Source organism: Urocitellus parryii, chromosome Y (genome assembly GCF_045843805.1).
Source record: "Urocitellus parryii isolate mUroPar1 chromosome Y, mUroPar1.hap1, whole genome shotgun sequence".
In the NCBI taxonomy this organism is placed as follows: domain Eukaryota; kingdom Metazoa; phylum Chordata; class Mammalia; order Rodentia; family Sciuridae; genus Urocitellus; species Urocitellus parryii.
This window is the reverse complement of record NC_135548.1, coordinates 24,947,250-24,964,104: the sequence shown is the minus strand read 5'-3', so window position 1 is coordinate 24,964,104 and position 16,855 is coordinate 24,947,250. Positions and strand designations below refer to the sequence as shown.

The 16,855-nt window shown below is 34.8% G+C and overlaps 1 long non-coding RNA gene across 1 annotated transcript in view; it reads left to right on the top strand.

Annotated features, from left to right (window-relative positions):
- The first annotated feature begins 2,550 nt into the window (after positions 1-2,550).
- LOC144250923 (uncharacterized) overlaps positions 2,551-16,855 on the top strand; it is a 60,085-nt gene continuing 45,780 nt past the window's right edge. Inside the window, exons 1-2 of the long non-coding RNA XR_013342608.1 lie at positions 2,551-2,596; positions 13,055-13,131. This is a non-coding gene — a long non-coding RNA (uncharacterized LOC144250923). The remainder of the gene's footprint in view (positions 2,597-13,054; positions 13,132-16,855) is intronic.

Genomic DNA, 16,855 nt, shown 5'->3' with positions numbered 1-16,855 from the left:
TATCAGGATTTTTATACAAGCCAATATTTTGATTTCTATCTGTCAGATTTTTAAAAATCTTATTTTTCATTTGTTTCCATACTTGGGAATGGAGGAAAATTATATTATCTTAAATACAAACACAAAACAAAACACCCTGAGAAACTTCACATGAAATCTGGATTTGTGACAGCTCTTTGGGTGATTAAAAAAAAAAAAAAGAGGTCTGGCAACACTGGCTAGGGTAGCGACTATCAGCTGGCTCTGAGAAGCACCTGCTGGTTTTAGAGGGGTGTGAGCTCTCCTCTTTGAGATCTTAGTGTCCACCCCTCCCAGTGTGGTGGCCTAGTGCCAGTTCACCATTCATCACAGAGCTTAAATTGTTGCTTTTATTATGTCTGTCCTTCTCCAAACTTTTGTATGTTACCTCTCCGGCTTTGTAGACAGCTATTTTAGTTTACCTCAAGACCAGATCAGGTGATGCATAATCACAATGTCTAAGTGTTTGCAGCAGCTTTACTATAAGACAAAGCTGGAATACAAACATCCATCAGTAGGTACACTGACAAACTGTAGTATGATCATACAAAGGAGTACCATAGCAGTACTGGAAAGGAATGAATGTTTAATACAACATGGATGAAACTCAAAATAATTATATTGAGTAGAGAAACAATACAAAAAAGCAAAACCAAACCAGACCTAATACATGTTGTACTTACTAATCCATTTTTTTTAATTCTAGAAAATTCAATTAACCTATAATAACAGAAAGCAGATCAGTAGACAGACAGTGGATGAGTGATTGCCTGAGATGAATAAAGGAAGAGAAATGGTTTACAAAGGCCAATGAGGCAACTTTTAGAGATGACATATTTGTCATCTTGATTGTGGTAATAGTTTAATGGGTATACATACATGTTACAGCTCATCAAATTATAAACTTTAATTATATGTAATTTATTGTGTTAATCCTATATCAATAAAATTGTACTAAAAACAAAATAACAAATGTCTGTCATAAATGGCAATAGCTACTCAATATACGTCTACCTAAGTGTCATTGACAGAGGGTATTTATATTTAATTTTATTTATTGATTGTTTACATTGATTTAGAAGGAAAGGTCTGCAATTCTGATCCTGATAACTTATTATATTTTCTTTCCTAGGAACACTAAGATTAAAGAGAAAGCCTAAAAGCTTTTGGAAACAGATAACAGTGGCTGCCTCTGAGGAGAATTAAGAACAAGAGTAAAGATATGGGCAAGTGTTTTAGTCATTTTTTTTTTTTTTTTTTTTTTTTGCTGCTGTGACTAAAAGACCCAACAAGAACAATTAGAGGAGGAAAAGTTTATTTGGGGACGTACAGTTTCGGAGGTCTCAGTCTGTAGATGGTCAATTCCATTCCTCATGTATGTATACCTGTTAAACCATTACCACAATCAAGATGAAGGCTCTCGTAATTCAATCATTTCACCTCTAAGCCTTCTTGCACTGTCTCACAGGTTTGAGCTTTTGGGGGACACCTAACATCTAAACCATAACAGCAAGTAACTTTTTATTGTTTCAATAGGTCATTAATATGCATGTGATATTTATAAGAAAAGTTCTTTTTACAAAATAAACCTGGTTATAAAATATATGCAATGAAAGATCATAGGAAAATCATTTAGATATGTTTCCATAAAATATTTTACCCAGAGATGATTTACATTGGGTGGAAGGGTAAACATCTGATAATGATGAGGAATTAAGAAACTAATCATCTATTAAATCCAGGAAAACAGGTTGAACATTCCTGCTGTCAAGCTCAGAGAGGGTTGTTGGAATGCTTTTGTTGTAATTGTTCATCCTCTCATTTATCATACGGTACACAGTAACAGATTTATTTTATTGTTTGTTAACACTTTTTAATCCAGGGCTTGTGTATGAGGCCCTGAGTTCCACACCCAGCACTGCAAGCAAGCAAACAACAATAAAATCAATCCATACTTTCATTCAGTTTCACTGAGTACTAGACAATGCCTTGGGACTTCTGAATGAAAGTAGATTCAAACTTAGTTATACTGACCAACTAAACTTAATGTTTCTTTTTTTCTGTGATACTGGGAGTTGAACCCAGGAGAAATCTACTTCTGAGCTACATCCCCAGCCCTTTTTAATTTTTATTTTGTGACAGGGCTGTGCTAAGCTGTCTTTGTTTCTTTGGTCTAAATATTCAGTAGCTGCATCTGGAACTATATCTGCAAAAGAGTAGTGGAAAGGAAGGATAATTCATAAAAATATTTCTTTAAAATGCCTTTATGTGAAAACCCGCCGCGGCCCCCAGCTCGCGCCTCAGCTCCCTCCCCTTTCCGGGCAGGCCAGTCAGCAAGGCAGTGAGCACCGCGGCCAGCAGAGGGCGGTCCGGACCCAAGTCTGCAGCGGCGCCATTGGCGTGTGGAAAATGCCACGAGATGGCGGGTTAGGATTGCAGTTCCTTTGAAGGCGCGGCCCCCGCTCCCGAATCCCCGGCGACCACCCCATAACAACCCCCCCACATCGGGAATAACACACCGGAGACTTCTGGGGGGAAACTAGGTCGATGGCCGGCAGCGCCCGGATGGGCAGCTGAGGTGAGTGCGGGCCGCGGCGGCGGGGGGCGGGAAAGAGGGGGAATGCGGCGGCAGCGGCGCGGGGGCTGGAAGCTCCGATCCAGGATGGAGGCCGGTGAGAGCTAGAGAGCTCCAGCGGGGAGCGGGCGGGCCCGGCGCGGGCCCCGCGCTGGGGAGGGAGGCCGCGGGGGCCTGTGCGGGCGCGGCGGTTGCGGGCCGTCCGAGCTCCCGGGTAGGCGGCTGTGGGCGCGGCGGGCACCCCAGCGCTCCGTCTCTGCCCACCCCTCCCGCTGGCCCCGAAAATTGTGCCCCCGCCTGCCCGGGCCCTATGGCGACAGGCGCGGAAGTCTGTGGCTCGCTCGGGCCCTCCGCCCCCGGTCCAGGCTCTCGGGGGACTCGCCCGCGCCCGGCAGGGCCGGGCCGAGGCGGGCTGGCGCGAATGCCTTCCGCCGCCCTGCGTTTCTGCGGTGTTTTAGCGGCGGCTTCACATAACGACGAGCTCGCCTACGCGGAGGGGCCTGGGGGTCGCTGGGCTCGGCTGCTGGCCCTGGCCTCTTGTTGGCGGGGTGGGGCAAAGGCTGTTGACTGGGGGTGATCGGGCGTCGAAGCCGGGCTTTCCCGCTATCTACCTTCCCCGCCCCCGACGGGGGCGGCCTCCAGGCCGGAGCACTGCCCCGCTAGTTTGCCAATCTCCCGGGAGATGAGGCCAATAAAAGTTGTTTAACCTCCTTTCTCGGGGTGGGGGCGGGGTGAAGAGCTGGGAAACTGGAGAGCCATCAAAAGTGTTTATGTGGGGTAATGATAAATATTTTTCATTGACAAATGTCTTTTTATATAAAGTATATGCTTGAGAATTGATGATTAGAAATAACCTTTCTTCTTTGGTTATCACAACTAATATTTCTGTTTTGTAGTACTTATATTGACTTCCAAATGCTCCTTAGGAGTGCAGGATTGCCAGAGAATTAAACCTAGGAGCAGTTAATCAGTTTCCTGAACTTTCCTAATTTGTGAGCCCATTAGTATCACAGGAATTTTTTTGTGGCACCTCTAGGCCAAAAGAAATGCAATGGTTCCTTTTATAAAATAGTTATATCCAAACTAGTTATTTATGTCCTCACAACTTAATAGCTGCTGTTAAGAAAAGTGATATGTATATAATTGAGATAAAATAAAAATTATGTTACTCTTATATAACCATAATTAATAATGTATGTGTGTACCTATTGGACACCCAATCTTTGTATTTTATTTCCCGAACTATTGGAGGTCATTTCCTGGGCCAGTATCATAAAAGTGTTTCCCCTTTCAGACTTCCATGTCTTACATTAAAAGTTTTGATCCATTTTGACTTGATTTTGGTGCTAGTCATTTGTTTGTTGACCATTTGTATTTCTTATTTTGAGAAGTGTCTGTTCAGTTCTCTTGCCCATTTATTGATTTGGGTTATTTGTGGTTTTGGTGTTAAAAGTTTGTTACTGGGAGAGATGAGTATCCAATTTTAGTCTTCTGCATGTAGATACGCAGTTTTCCAGACACCATTAATTGAAGAGGCTTTTTCTACCCCTCCAACATGTGTTTTGGCACTATGTCAAGAATTAGATGGATGGAGAGATGTGGGTTTATTTCCAGGTCCTTTATTTTGTTCCACTTGTTTATAGCAGTTGTTTTATTTTTTTAATCCTCAGGGAGAGTATAATCTTTTTAAAATTTTTTTTACTTTGTTCTAATTAGTTGTACATGATAGTAGAATGGATTTTAACACATTGTACACAAATGGAGCACAATGTCTCCTTCCTCTGGCTGTACGTGGTGCAGAGTTACGCTGGTAATGTACTAATACACGTTTGTAGGATAATCTAGTTCCACCATCCTTCATCTCCACAACCCCTCCTCCAACTCCCTTCTACACAATCTGAAGTTTCTTCATACTTCCCCACACACTCCCCCCTATTTTGATCAGCATCTACTTATCAGAGAAAAATTTAACCTTTGGTTTTTTGGGTTTGTATGCCATTTTTTTTCCTCCAAGATTACACTGTTTTTGTTACTGTGGCTATATAGTATATTTTGAAATCTAATATTATGATGCATCCAGCATTGCTCACTTTGCTATGTATTGCTTTGGCTATTCAGCATTTTTTGTATTTCCAAATGAAATTTAGGCTTGCTTTTTTCTAGTTCTATGAAGAATGTTCTTGACATTTTGGTGAAAATTGCATTGAATCTTTAGATTGCATTTAGTAATGACTATTTTAACAGTATTTAATTCTCCCAGTCCCTATGCACAGGTATTTTCATCATCTAGGGTTAGCCTCATTTTTTTTTTCCTTTGTGAGGGTATTGTAAATGGGATTGTTTTCCTGATTTTTTTCCTCAGTGAGTTCATTATTGTTTATAGAACAGGTACTGACTTTTGTAAGTTGATTTCCTTTTTTAAAAATTTTTTTTTAGTTGTTGATGGACCTTTATTTTATTCATTTATTTATATATGGTGCTGAGAATAGAACCCAGTACCTCACATATGTGAGGAAAGCACTCTACCATTGAGCCATGATCCCAGCCCCTGTAAGTTGATTTTCTATCTTAATACTTCGCTGAATATTTTTATAAATTGAAAGTCTTTGGATTTAGTTTTTGGGATATTCTTAGAATTATATTATGCAAACATAATTTGGCTTCCTCTTTTCCTATTTGTATTTCTTTTATATTTGTATTTTATTTGATTTATTTTACTAAAATATTAATTACTATATTGAATTAAAGTATGAGAGTGAACACCCTTTTTTTTGGTCCTGATTTTATAGGAAATGCTTTCAGTTTTTCCCCATTTCATATGATGTCAGTTATGGGTTTGTCAATATAGCCTTTTATGTTAAAGTATGATCTTTCTGTACCTAATTTTTTCAGGGCCTTTTGTCATGAAGGGATGTTGAATTTTATCAACGGTCTTTGTTGCATCCATTGAGACAATTATGCAGATTTTATCCTTGATTCTCTTTGTTTATTTTATTCTCTTTATGTTCTGTATTATGTTTATTGATTTATATATGTTGTACATATAATATATGTTATATATACATGTATATATAATATATATGTTATATATTAAATACTTGAATTCCTGAAATAAAGCCAAATTGATCATGGTGTATGACCTTTTTAATGTGTTACTGAATTCTATTTGCAAGTGATTTTAGCTAGCATATTTTCATCTGTGTTCGTCAAGGATGTTAGTTTATAATTTTCTTTTTTAGTTGTGTGCTTATGAGGTTTCAGTAGCAGGTTAACACTACCTTGTAGAATAAGTTTGGCATTGTGGAATGAGTTTGGAAGGGTTTCTTCCCTTTTTTTATGTAATATTTGAGCAGTGTTGGTATTAGTTCTTCTTTAAAAGTCTAATAAAATACAGCAGTAAATCTGTCTGGTCCTTGGCTTTTCTTTGTTGAGAGACTTCAATCTCATTGCTTGTTGCTGATCTTTTTAATTTTTAAAATATTCTCCTGGTTCAATTTTGAGTGTTATGTGTGTTTAGAAATTTGTCTTTCTAGATTTTCCAGTTTAATAACATAGTTTAAATAATAATTCATAATAATCAGTATTGACTTCAGTGATGTTGTGATTTGTTTTTGTTTTTGTTTTTTTTTTTTTTGAGAGAGAGAGAGAGAGAGAGAGAGAGAGAGAGAGAGAGAATTTTTTATATTTATCTTTTAGTTTTCGGCAGATACAACATTTTTGTTTGTATGTGGTGCTGAGGATAGAACCCGGGCCGCATGCATGCCAGGCTAGCGCACTACCGCTTGAGCCACATCCCCAGCCCTGTAATTTGTTTTACAACTTTTTTGTTGTAATTTCTCCTTTTTCACTAATAATTTTATTTATTTGGGTCCTTTCTCTCTTTTCTTTCATTATTTTGCTAAGGATTTTTCAGTTTTTTTTATCTTTTATAGAATCAACTCTTTTTTTATTCATTGATCTTTTGTATTGTACTCTTGGCCTCTATTTAATTTATTTCTGCTCTGATCTTCATCACTTCTTTCCTTCTATGGATTTTGGAGCGTTTTTCCCTCCCACCTTGTTTCTCTGAGACCTTGAGATGCATCATTAGGTTATTAGAGGTTTCTCTGTGCATTGCAGACTTTCCTCTATTAACTGCTTTTCCTGAATCATAGATTCTGATAACGTTGTGTTTTCATTTTCATTTTATTCTAGGAATTTAAAAATTTCCACCAGATGAGAAACTGATGCCCCTCCTATTTTCTTCTGTGACCACTCTTCATTCAAAGTTTATTCTCTTTCTCTGTGTTGTATAATTTCTATAGTTTCTTGCTGTGTGTTAACAATTTCATTCCATTATGATTTGATAAGGTGCAAGAAAATATTTCAATTTTTTTTTTTAAATTTTTTCCCTCCGATTCTGAGGATCAAACCCAGGAACACTCTACCCCTTAGCTGTGTCCCCAGATCTTTTGTTGTATTTTGTTGTATTTCTGTATGTGTTGTCCAGGCAGTCCTCAAACTCCCAATCCTGCCACAGCCTCCCAAGTAGCTGGTAGTACACATCTATGCACTGCTCCTAGCTTTGAATTTGTTAAGACTTGTTCTGTAGCCTAAAATATGTTCTACTTTGGGGAAACCTTTCATCTTTTGATGAAAACAATGTGTATTCTGTTAGAATTGTGTTGATTATTCTATAGATGTTTGTAAGTTCAGTTTAACTCTGATGTTTATTTGTTGATTTTTTTTGTCTTTATTGATTAGCTGTCTTTTGGTGAGAGTAGGGTATTAAAATCACCCATCAATATTCTTGGGACTTATATCTCCCATTATGTGCAGTAATGGCTTTTTAATGTAAAATAGGATGCTCTTATGTTCATTGCACATAGATTTGCAACCATTATATCTTCCTAATTAATGGATTATTATCTTTATTAATATGAAATGACCTTCTTTGTCTCTTTACCAAGTTTGGCTGTATTCCGTTTCATCAGATATGAATATAAGTACTCCTCTTGCTTTTTTCATTCCATCTTCTTCGAACATCATTTTCCATCTTTTCACTTTCAGTGAAGTTAGTAAGGTTACTTTTTTTTTTTTTTTTACAAGCATCATATTACTGGGTCTATTTTAAAAATCAGGCATCCAGTCTGCATCTTTTCATTGGAGAGTTAAGATCATTGATATTCAAGGTTATTTTTGAAAGTTCCTGTGATTTTGTTGTTGTTCCTTGGATTACTTTGAAGATTCTACATTTATTTGTTTTTCCCTTATTCATCTTAGTCATTAATGTTTGATTTTATCGTAGTTCTTATTTGCTTATCTTCTAGTGAGGTTTAATTCTTCACTGTGTTCTCATGATTGCTTTTATCTCTCTTTTCTGGATTTAGGATTCCTTTAAGTATCTTCTGTAATGCTGCTGTAGTGATCATTCATTTCTTTAGTTTATACTTGGAAAGTTTTTATTTTTCCTTTGATTCTGAAGGAAAACTTTGCTGGATATAGTTGTTCAGTCTGCATTTATTTTCTTTTCAGGATTAAAATACATAATTCCATGCCCTCCTGGCCTGTAGAATTTCTGCTGTGAAATCTGTTACACTTTTATATCTGCCATAATTTATATATGACTTAGCATTTTTCTCTTGCAGCTTTTAATACTCTTTCTTTGTTCTGTATTTTTGGCAGATTAACTATTTGTCATACAGAGGTTTTATTTTTTTCTTAAGATGTCTCTTTGGGATTCTAAATCTTCTATAGCTGGATATCTATTTCTTTCCCAATATTTAGGGAATTGTCTGCTATTATTTTACTGAATAAGTTTTGTGTACCTTTGCATTGTAACTCATCTCCATTGTCTCTTCTGATATGTTTGATCTTTTAATGATGTCCCAAACGTCTTGTATATTTATTTTTTTTTCCTTTTTATTGCTGTTGGAATGTGATACTTCATCAACCTTGTCTTCAAGCTTTGGTGATATTTTTTCCACTTGAACTAAGCTGTTGGTGAGGCTATCTACTGAGATTTTTATTTGACTTACTGAGCTTTTCGTTTCCAAGATTTGTTTGGTTCTTTTTCAGAATCTCTCTCTTATTGAAGGGCTTTTTCATTTCCTGCATTGTTTTTCTTTATTCATTCAACTATTTATTTTATCATCTTTGAATTAGTTGATTATTTTTAAAAGTTGGTTCTTTGGCTTTTCATCCCCTTTGTTATCTTTGGAATCACTTTCTAGATAGTCAGGAGCTTTTAGAGGAACCATGTTTTATTGTTTTCTTATTTCTTGTATTTCTCTGTTAAAATTTTTGCATTTGTTGGGAAGCATATCTCTTCCATCATGATGTGAGGGTCTTTTAGTAAACAGACTTTTTTTTTGCTGATGTACTGACGAGTATTAGTTTGTATTGGAATGTTGTACTTAGCTCCAAATGGACTTGGTGGTATAATTTCTTTGTGATTTCTCTGTGTTTAGTGGATTTTGACACAGTTGTACCTTGATAGAGACTCAGGCTTGATTTTTTTTGTAGGTTTCAGGAGAGTAGGATCCGTTTAGTAGTTCATGCAGGTGTGATGTTGACAGTGGAGTATTAGAGATGTACACTCTGATTACTACCCTAGTGTTGTCCACAGTGTGCAGTCTAAAAGGTTCTATGAGAGTGACTTAAGGAAAAAAGATCCTTTGAAGGTCCTCTTTCTCTACACTTATCATCTAGTTCATTAGATATTTAGATTTTTAAAAATGTCTGAAGAAGTTTGAAGTTCCTATATAAGAGGTGTGGTATCCAAAAGAGTTGTTATTTATGGGTGCTATTATTATACTGCTTGTCCAGGAGAGGGACTTTAGATTCTTGTAACCCTGCCAGATTATTCTGGTTTAAGATATTTTTCTCATACATTCTTTTGCCATGGTTTGAATGAGACTAAGTTTTCCCTAGAGTAGGTTGTGGTTTCTCTCAACAGGCGTGGTGGTGTAGCTTAGTGGCAAAATACCTGCCAGGTACTTGAGTTGCCAAACATGAATTCTCAGAATAACTTAGAAGAAAACAAATAACAGTAACAACAACATAAAACACAGTAAAAACTAAGTAAAAGAAACATTAGGGAAGTGTAAAAAATAATATAGAATTGATTAAAATGTTAAAAGTTGATAAAGGTAAAATTAATAAAACAATAATAGTGAAGAAGGAGAGACAGGGAGGAAAGAACAAAGAAAAATTTCAAACAAAGGAGAAAAATACATAAATCCAATTAAGGCATAGAAGAAAACAGCTGTAAACAAAAATGAGAAATAAAATTAATAATAGAAGTTAAAATACATGGGGGAGAAGAAGCCAAAAGTTCCTTCTAGCCTGGTACTTGAGTTGAAGATTCTTTCCACAGCTTATGTGTGTCTCATATAAAACCTGTTGTTTCCTGTCAGCTCACATTAAACAAATTGAGTGGTATTCAAGCTGTGCTTTGTGTTTCTTACCAGGCAGGGTCAGGGAATGTTGTCTGTGCCAGCATTGTATTCTCTCCACAATTTTTTGGTATGTGCAACCAGGTGTGTGGTGTATGTTGGAGCCTCCACAAACCCTTCTTGCTTTTAGCAGTTTTGTTATAGATTTATATGACAAAACATATAAATCTATGAACATGAATGATATTATGCATAACTTATTGGCTTTTGTAACACTGTAGTCAATACAATTTATGTGTATATAAATATGAATGGTTAATCATTTAAAAATCTAATTTTAATTCTTTTAATTGTTTAATTTTTTGAATGTCATTTTACTTATCCAGGGTGCTATGAAACAATAACTAACAAAATAGGGGTTGGTAAAATAAATACAATAAGTGTATTACATATTTATCTGTGAGAACTATTTCAAATTGATAAGATTATTCATAACCCAAAGAAGTTTAACTTCAATGGACTGATGTTAAATTAGGGTTTTTTTGTTTTGTTTTTTGTTTGTTTGTTTGTTTTAATTTGGGTGATTTTAGGAATGCCTGCCAGAGACAGATTTTATTTGTGATAATTAGAAATTTAATTCAGATTTCTTTTTTTTTTGTTTTAAAGAGAGAAGAGAGGGGGAGAGAGAGAGAGAGAGAGAGAGAGAGAGAGAGAGAGAGAGAGAGAGAGAGAATTTTAATATTTATTTTTTAGTTCTCGGCGGGTGGACACAACATCTTTGTTTTGTATGTGGTGCTGAGGATCGAACCCAGGCCGCACGCATGCCAGGCAAGCGCGCTACCGCTTGAGCCACATCCCCAGCCCAAGATTTCCTCTTTAATTTTTAAAAATCTTTGCAAAATTAAGCTTATATTTTAGTGAGTAAACTGTCTTCAAGATTATTTTTATCATTAAAAAGATAGTCATAATACAAAGTAAATACAGTCACAATACAAAACTTTCCCATCTTTTTTTAATATTTATTTTTTAGTGATAGGTGGACATAATATCTTTTATTTTAATGTGGTGCTGAGGATCAAACCCATTGCTTCACACATGCTAGGCGAGTGCTCTACCACTGAGCTCCAGCCCCAGCCCTCCCATCTTTTTTAAGAATTGTGTGTTTGGAACAAAATCTTTTAAAATATTTTTTTCTTATTCCTCTTGGATATAGGGAATTTATTATTTATACTTGATAAATTGATATTGATAAATTCAGCATCCTGTAAATGAAGTACCAAGTATGCACCAAGTAACTAAATAACTAAAATGTGCTTGAATATGATTCTATTTAAAAAGATAAGGCAGATTTCAGTTTTACAGTATCAATTTTCCAAATAGTAAATTAAATTTAATGTGCCAATATAGTTATTTCATTTGTGTGTTTTTTGTTTTGTTTTGTTTTGAGGTACTGGGAATTCAACCCTTGGTTAATCTACACCTGAACTACATCTCTAGACCTTTGAAAAATGTATCAATCTCATTTTATTTATTTATTTATTTACTTGCTTATTTATTTATGGATGGTACAAGTGGTTGAACCCAGGGGCAGTATACCATGTAGCTATATCCCTGACCCTTTTTATTTTTAGACTTTTAGTTTAAGACAGGCTCTCTCTAAGTTGCCCAGTCTTACCTTGAACTTGCTGTCCTCCTGTCTCAAACTTCCCATTAACTAGGATTGCAGGCATGTGCTACTAAGCCCAGCACCGCCCTCCCCCCACCTTTTTTTCTTTTTAATACTTTGAGACAGGGTCTTACTAAGCTTACCAAACTGGCCTTAAACTTGTCATTCTCTTTCCTTAACTTGAGTAGCTGGAACTTTTACTGGCCCATTACTCTAAATGAAGGGCACACTTTTTTGACTTCTAGAAACTATTCTATTGTTATGTGATCTTTCTTTAAAAAAAATATATAGTACATTTTTGGGGCTGGGGTTGTGGCTAAGTAGTAGAGCTCTTGCCTAGCGTGTGTGAGGCTCTGGGTTTGATCCTCAGCACCACATAAAAATAAATAAATACAACAAAGGTATTGTGTCCAACTACAACTAAAATAAATAAATAAATATTTACAAATATATAGTATATTTTAAAGACTCTTCCCTCTTTTTATTTTTTCATTTTTTAAAAGCATAAGACAATAGGATTTATTCAAGTGGAGAGAAAAGAGATCACTTGTAAGGTGAGAGGGACCCTATAGGAGTTGCTCTTTTCTTAAATGTGATTTGAATTGGAGTTGATAATTACTGACAAGAAGTTTGTCAGATTATAATTATTTTTGGATTTATTCTAAAGTCTTAATTTTGCAATTTTTTAAAACTTGAATTTAAAAAGTCATGTTTAATTATTCTCTGTATTCCAGATTGATTTTTGAATTACATTTTAGTTTATTTAAATTATGTTGATTTTTAATGCAAGTTTTCAGCTAAACTACATTTGTTTTTCCTTATCAGTACCAGTGGTAAAATTTACATGACCATATTTCAGGTAAAATCAACTAACGAAGAGAGAAGTATTATGAAGGAATAAGATGAAAAAGTAAATTTTTATTTCTTGATAATTATGTAGAGCTTAGGAGTTTCTCATGTTCAGAGAAAACAGGTATGGATTATATCAAGGGACATTTTAATTTACTGAAGAACATTCTGATGATAAAGAATATCAGAAATAGCCACAAGAGAAATATGATCTCTATAGTTGGAGATTTTTAAGACAAAGGCAGGTAGCTGTATGTCTAGATATAACTAGTGTATGTTTAATTAGTCTCTTCTAGTACAAACTTAATGTTTTTTGTCTTTGTCTTCTCCTTCCCCAACACTCTTTCTCTGTACTTATCATCTAGTTCATTAGATATTCAGATTTTTAAAAAATGTCTGAAAAAGTTTGAAGTTCCTATGTAAGAGGTTTCTTTAGAATATATGGTATAAGAATTTGAGGAGGAAAGAGAAAAACTATATTTTTTTTAATTTTTCAAACAATGATCAGATTAAATTTTATGTTTAGCATGAGATAGATAAAGAATAACTGTAAAATCTGTTGTTTCACAGGTACTGTGAGAATAGAGATGTTTCGAAATATGCAGAATGCAGAAATCATCAGAAAAATGACTGAAGAATTTGATGAGGTATAGCATTCCAATATTTATGAAGATTTCCTACTTATACTTTTAAATTGTTAACGTTGATTATTTCAAGTTTTGTTTTGATTTGGTGTTTACTGTAAGAGAAGATATATATTACTTACTTATATTAAATATCAATCCATGCTACTAATTACAAAATTAATAGCTTTGGGGATTTGATTACATAGTGTGGAGGTAGCATTAAATAATGTCTGATGATTGATAAGGATAAGAAAATTAATATTATGAAGTAGAAGTTCATTCTTGACTTTTATTCTTGAAAACTTTCTCAAATTCCCAAATTTATAAATGCATCTCCAACACTTTTCTTCTGTGGAATGCTAGTCCCATTAAATGCTTTAGAGGAAAAAAGGTTCAGAGGTCAAAGAAATCTGAACAGGGTTCCATATTATACCTTTCTTAGTATCAAAGCACATTTTAGTTTTTAAGATTCCTAGTGAGGAAAAATCAGCTTAACTTTATTTGATTCAGAATTTTCCAGTTATTTGAAACAGAACGTTTACTGCCATCCTATGTCTACTTGTGTGTATATGTGAAACTTAAAACTTCTGTTTTGGACATTCTACTTCAGGGTATTCTAATTTTCATTTAGAATACATGTTTTGTTTTTTTCTTCATAATCCCGTTTCCTATTTTCAGTGAAATATTGTCTCAAACAGTTTTTACATGGATTGTAAATGCTGAAACATTTTCAGTTTTATTTTTATATTTATGCTTTGGGGCACTGCTAATTGCAGTTTTAATATTCTTCCTTTTGATTTAAATATGATTTCTATTTTCTGGCAGATGTTCCTTTTTCTTGACTTTCAAAGATTGCTTTTTTCCCCCCTCTTGAGTGTAAGCTTAGCCCTTTTTTTTGTTATTGTTACTAATTTTCAGTTGAATGAAGTAGTACAAACCCACCATAAAACAAATACACTCAAACATACATAACATCTTGGATGTCTTTCTCATCAGTTGTTCACCTTCTCTAAAGCAAGCTCAGACCAAAAATATTTTTTTTTAAAGAGAGAGTGAGGGGGAGAGAGAGAGAGAGAGAGAGAGAGAGAGAGAGAGAGAGAGAGAGAGAGAGAGAGAGAACACTTTAATATTTATTTTTTAGTTATCAGTGGACACAACATCTTTGTTTGTATGTGGTGCTGAGGATTGAACCCGGGCCGCACACATGCCAGGCGAGCGCGCTACCACTTGAGCCACATCCCCAGCCCCAGACCAAAATATTTTACATGTGATTCTTTACAGAAACATTCTGCTAGTGTCTTTTCAACTATATTAGTACCATGTTAGGAACTTTACATTATGCTTCATTCTTATGTATATCCATAATTCCTTGTTCTCGATTTTGTAATCCCAAAAGCATTTGACATTGTAAAGTTTTTTGGTTTTTTTTCCCACTTAGGTAAGGTTATTTACAGTTTTGATTTCTGTCAGCCAGTGTGAGTATATGTTTTACTTAATTCTTGACTTGGTACTAGTCAGATTTCTTTCTTACAAATTCCTGAGATAAACCTACGAAAAGGAAAGTTTTGGAAGTTTCAGTCCATGATCTGCTGACCCTGTTATGTTTGGGGCTGTGGTATGGCAGCAGTGCATGGCAAAAGCATTCATCTCATGTTGGGAGCAAAATAAAGAGGAAGAGGCTCACTTTCCCTTTAGGGGCATGCCTCCAGGGACCTAAGAGCTCTGTCTAGGCCCCACCTCTTAAAAGATTCTACATCCTCCCAACAATACCAGTCTGGGAAACAAGCCTTTAAAACAGGAACATTTAGGAGACATTGCAAATACAAACTGTAGCAAATATTCCTGGAAATATTTAATTAGAAGGGCATGCCACAGATTCTGTTTGGATTGTGTTGGACTGTAAGGCATTTGAACTTACATGAAGTTAACTTTCTAAAACTAACAAACCTGGATTTTAATATATTACTGTTGGGCTTCTTTTCATCAAAAAATAAACTGGTTATTTCAAGAGCTTGTATGTGCCAAACAGTAGGTAACAAAATCAAGTTAAGGTGTAATTGGGAAGTTGCTTCATCAGCTGCCAGAATGATTGTACTACACTAGACTTGTATCAAAGGTGATTCAGATCTCAAATTAAAATGTATTGTGTATCTTGGACCTTAAGAATATTAACACTTGATGAAAAGATTATTACAAGTTTTTGAGATAATAGTTCCCAACCTTTGTTGCATATTGGTGTTATCTGGGTATCTTTAAAAAGTACTGGTACCTGTCTCTGCCACATCCCCAGATATTCTGATTAATTTGTAAAGTGCGTGATCTGGGCATGAGAATTTTTAAAAGTTCATCAGGATTCTAACAAGACATCAAAGTTTGAAATTACTGGTTTAAGGTAAATAAAAAGAAGAAAGCCAAGAATTAAATTATTAAAACCCTTCACGTGTGAAAACAGTTAGAGGGGGAAACAAATGAATATATTGTAAAAATGAATGTGATAACAAGAAATTGTTACTTTTGTTTATTTATTTTTGGTAGTTGGTATTGAACGTGGGGGCACTCTAGCACTGAGCTATATCCCCAGCCCATTTTATTTCTTAATTTTGAGACAGGGAGTGTCTTACTACATTGACAAGGCTGTCCTCAAACTTCTGATTCTCCTACTTCAGCCTCCCATAAATTTCTGAAATTACAGACCTGCACCACATCCAGCTCAAGGAAAAAATCATTACTTTTGTACTAAGTTTAAACAACTAGGAGAAGATGAGAAATTCATGGAAATAAAGGTCATGATATGCCAATACGGTCATATATTCAGAATATATTAAAAGGTAGTTAACTGTTACCAAAAGTGATAATCAATACGTAGCAAATAAAATTACTTTAAAAGAATTTATTTCATTCCTCCAAATATTTTTTTCAACATTTGAGATAGTGATCTAATCAAAGATTGCTTTTTTTTAAAAAAAATCATTTAAATCTTTTTCCTTTTTGGTTGTACAACTGTTTGGTTACACTAGGAATGTGTTCATTTAGAGCAGAATTATTTATTAGATTATCTTCTAAGGCCATCTATTTTATCTTCAGTAATTTTAGGAAAATATTATTCTTTTTTTTACTCTGTATATTCCCAAGAACTTGGGTTTAAATACTTGTATATTACTAGATATATCATATTTGATTTTTTTTCCCTTCAAAATACTTTTTTTGGTCATTTATTCCCCAGGGAATATGGGAGGTTATTTTTGGTACATCATATTTTATAGTAATGTTTTTTAAAAGATCTGAACTGTTAAATTCGAACTGTTAAATTCAAGCAGTGGTTCTCAAAAGAATAGTCATTATTAAAATATTATTGAAATAAATATATTATAGCAAAGTCAGGTGAAGGTGATCACCTAATCAAATACAGATAGATTTTACAGGAAGTGGTCTAAAAATCTATGTTATTGCCTGAGAAGTACACTAATGTTCCTATTCTTTATTACAAATAGTTTGTTAATAAACTTTTTTAAGCCCTACAAACTTGCACATAGCCAAAGTGCTAAGTAATTATATCAACCTAATTTAGAAATAAATTAATTCCCAGAGCATTCTATGGCTCTTCAGTTTATAGCAAAGTATATTTGGTTCTTCTTGGAATCAGCCGTTGGAAGCTAAGGCAAAATATAATATTTGTTTTCCAGATTATTAGCACTATATTCATATATATAAACTTTTAGGTATGTTTTACCAAAATCAGCTAATA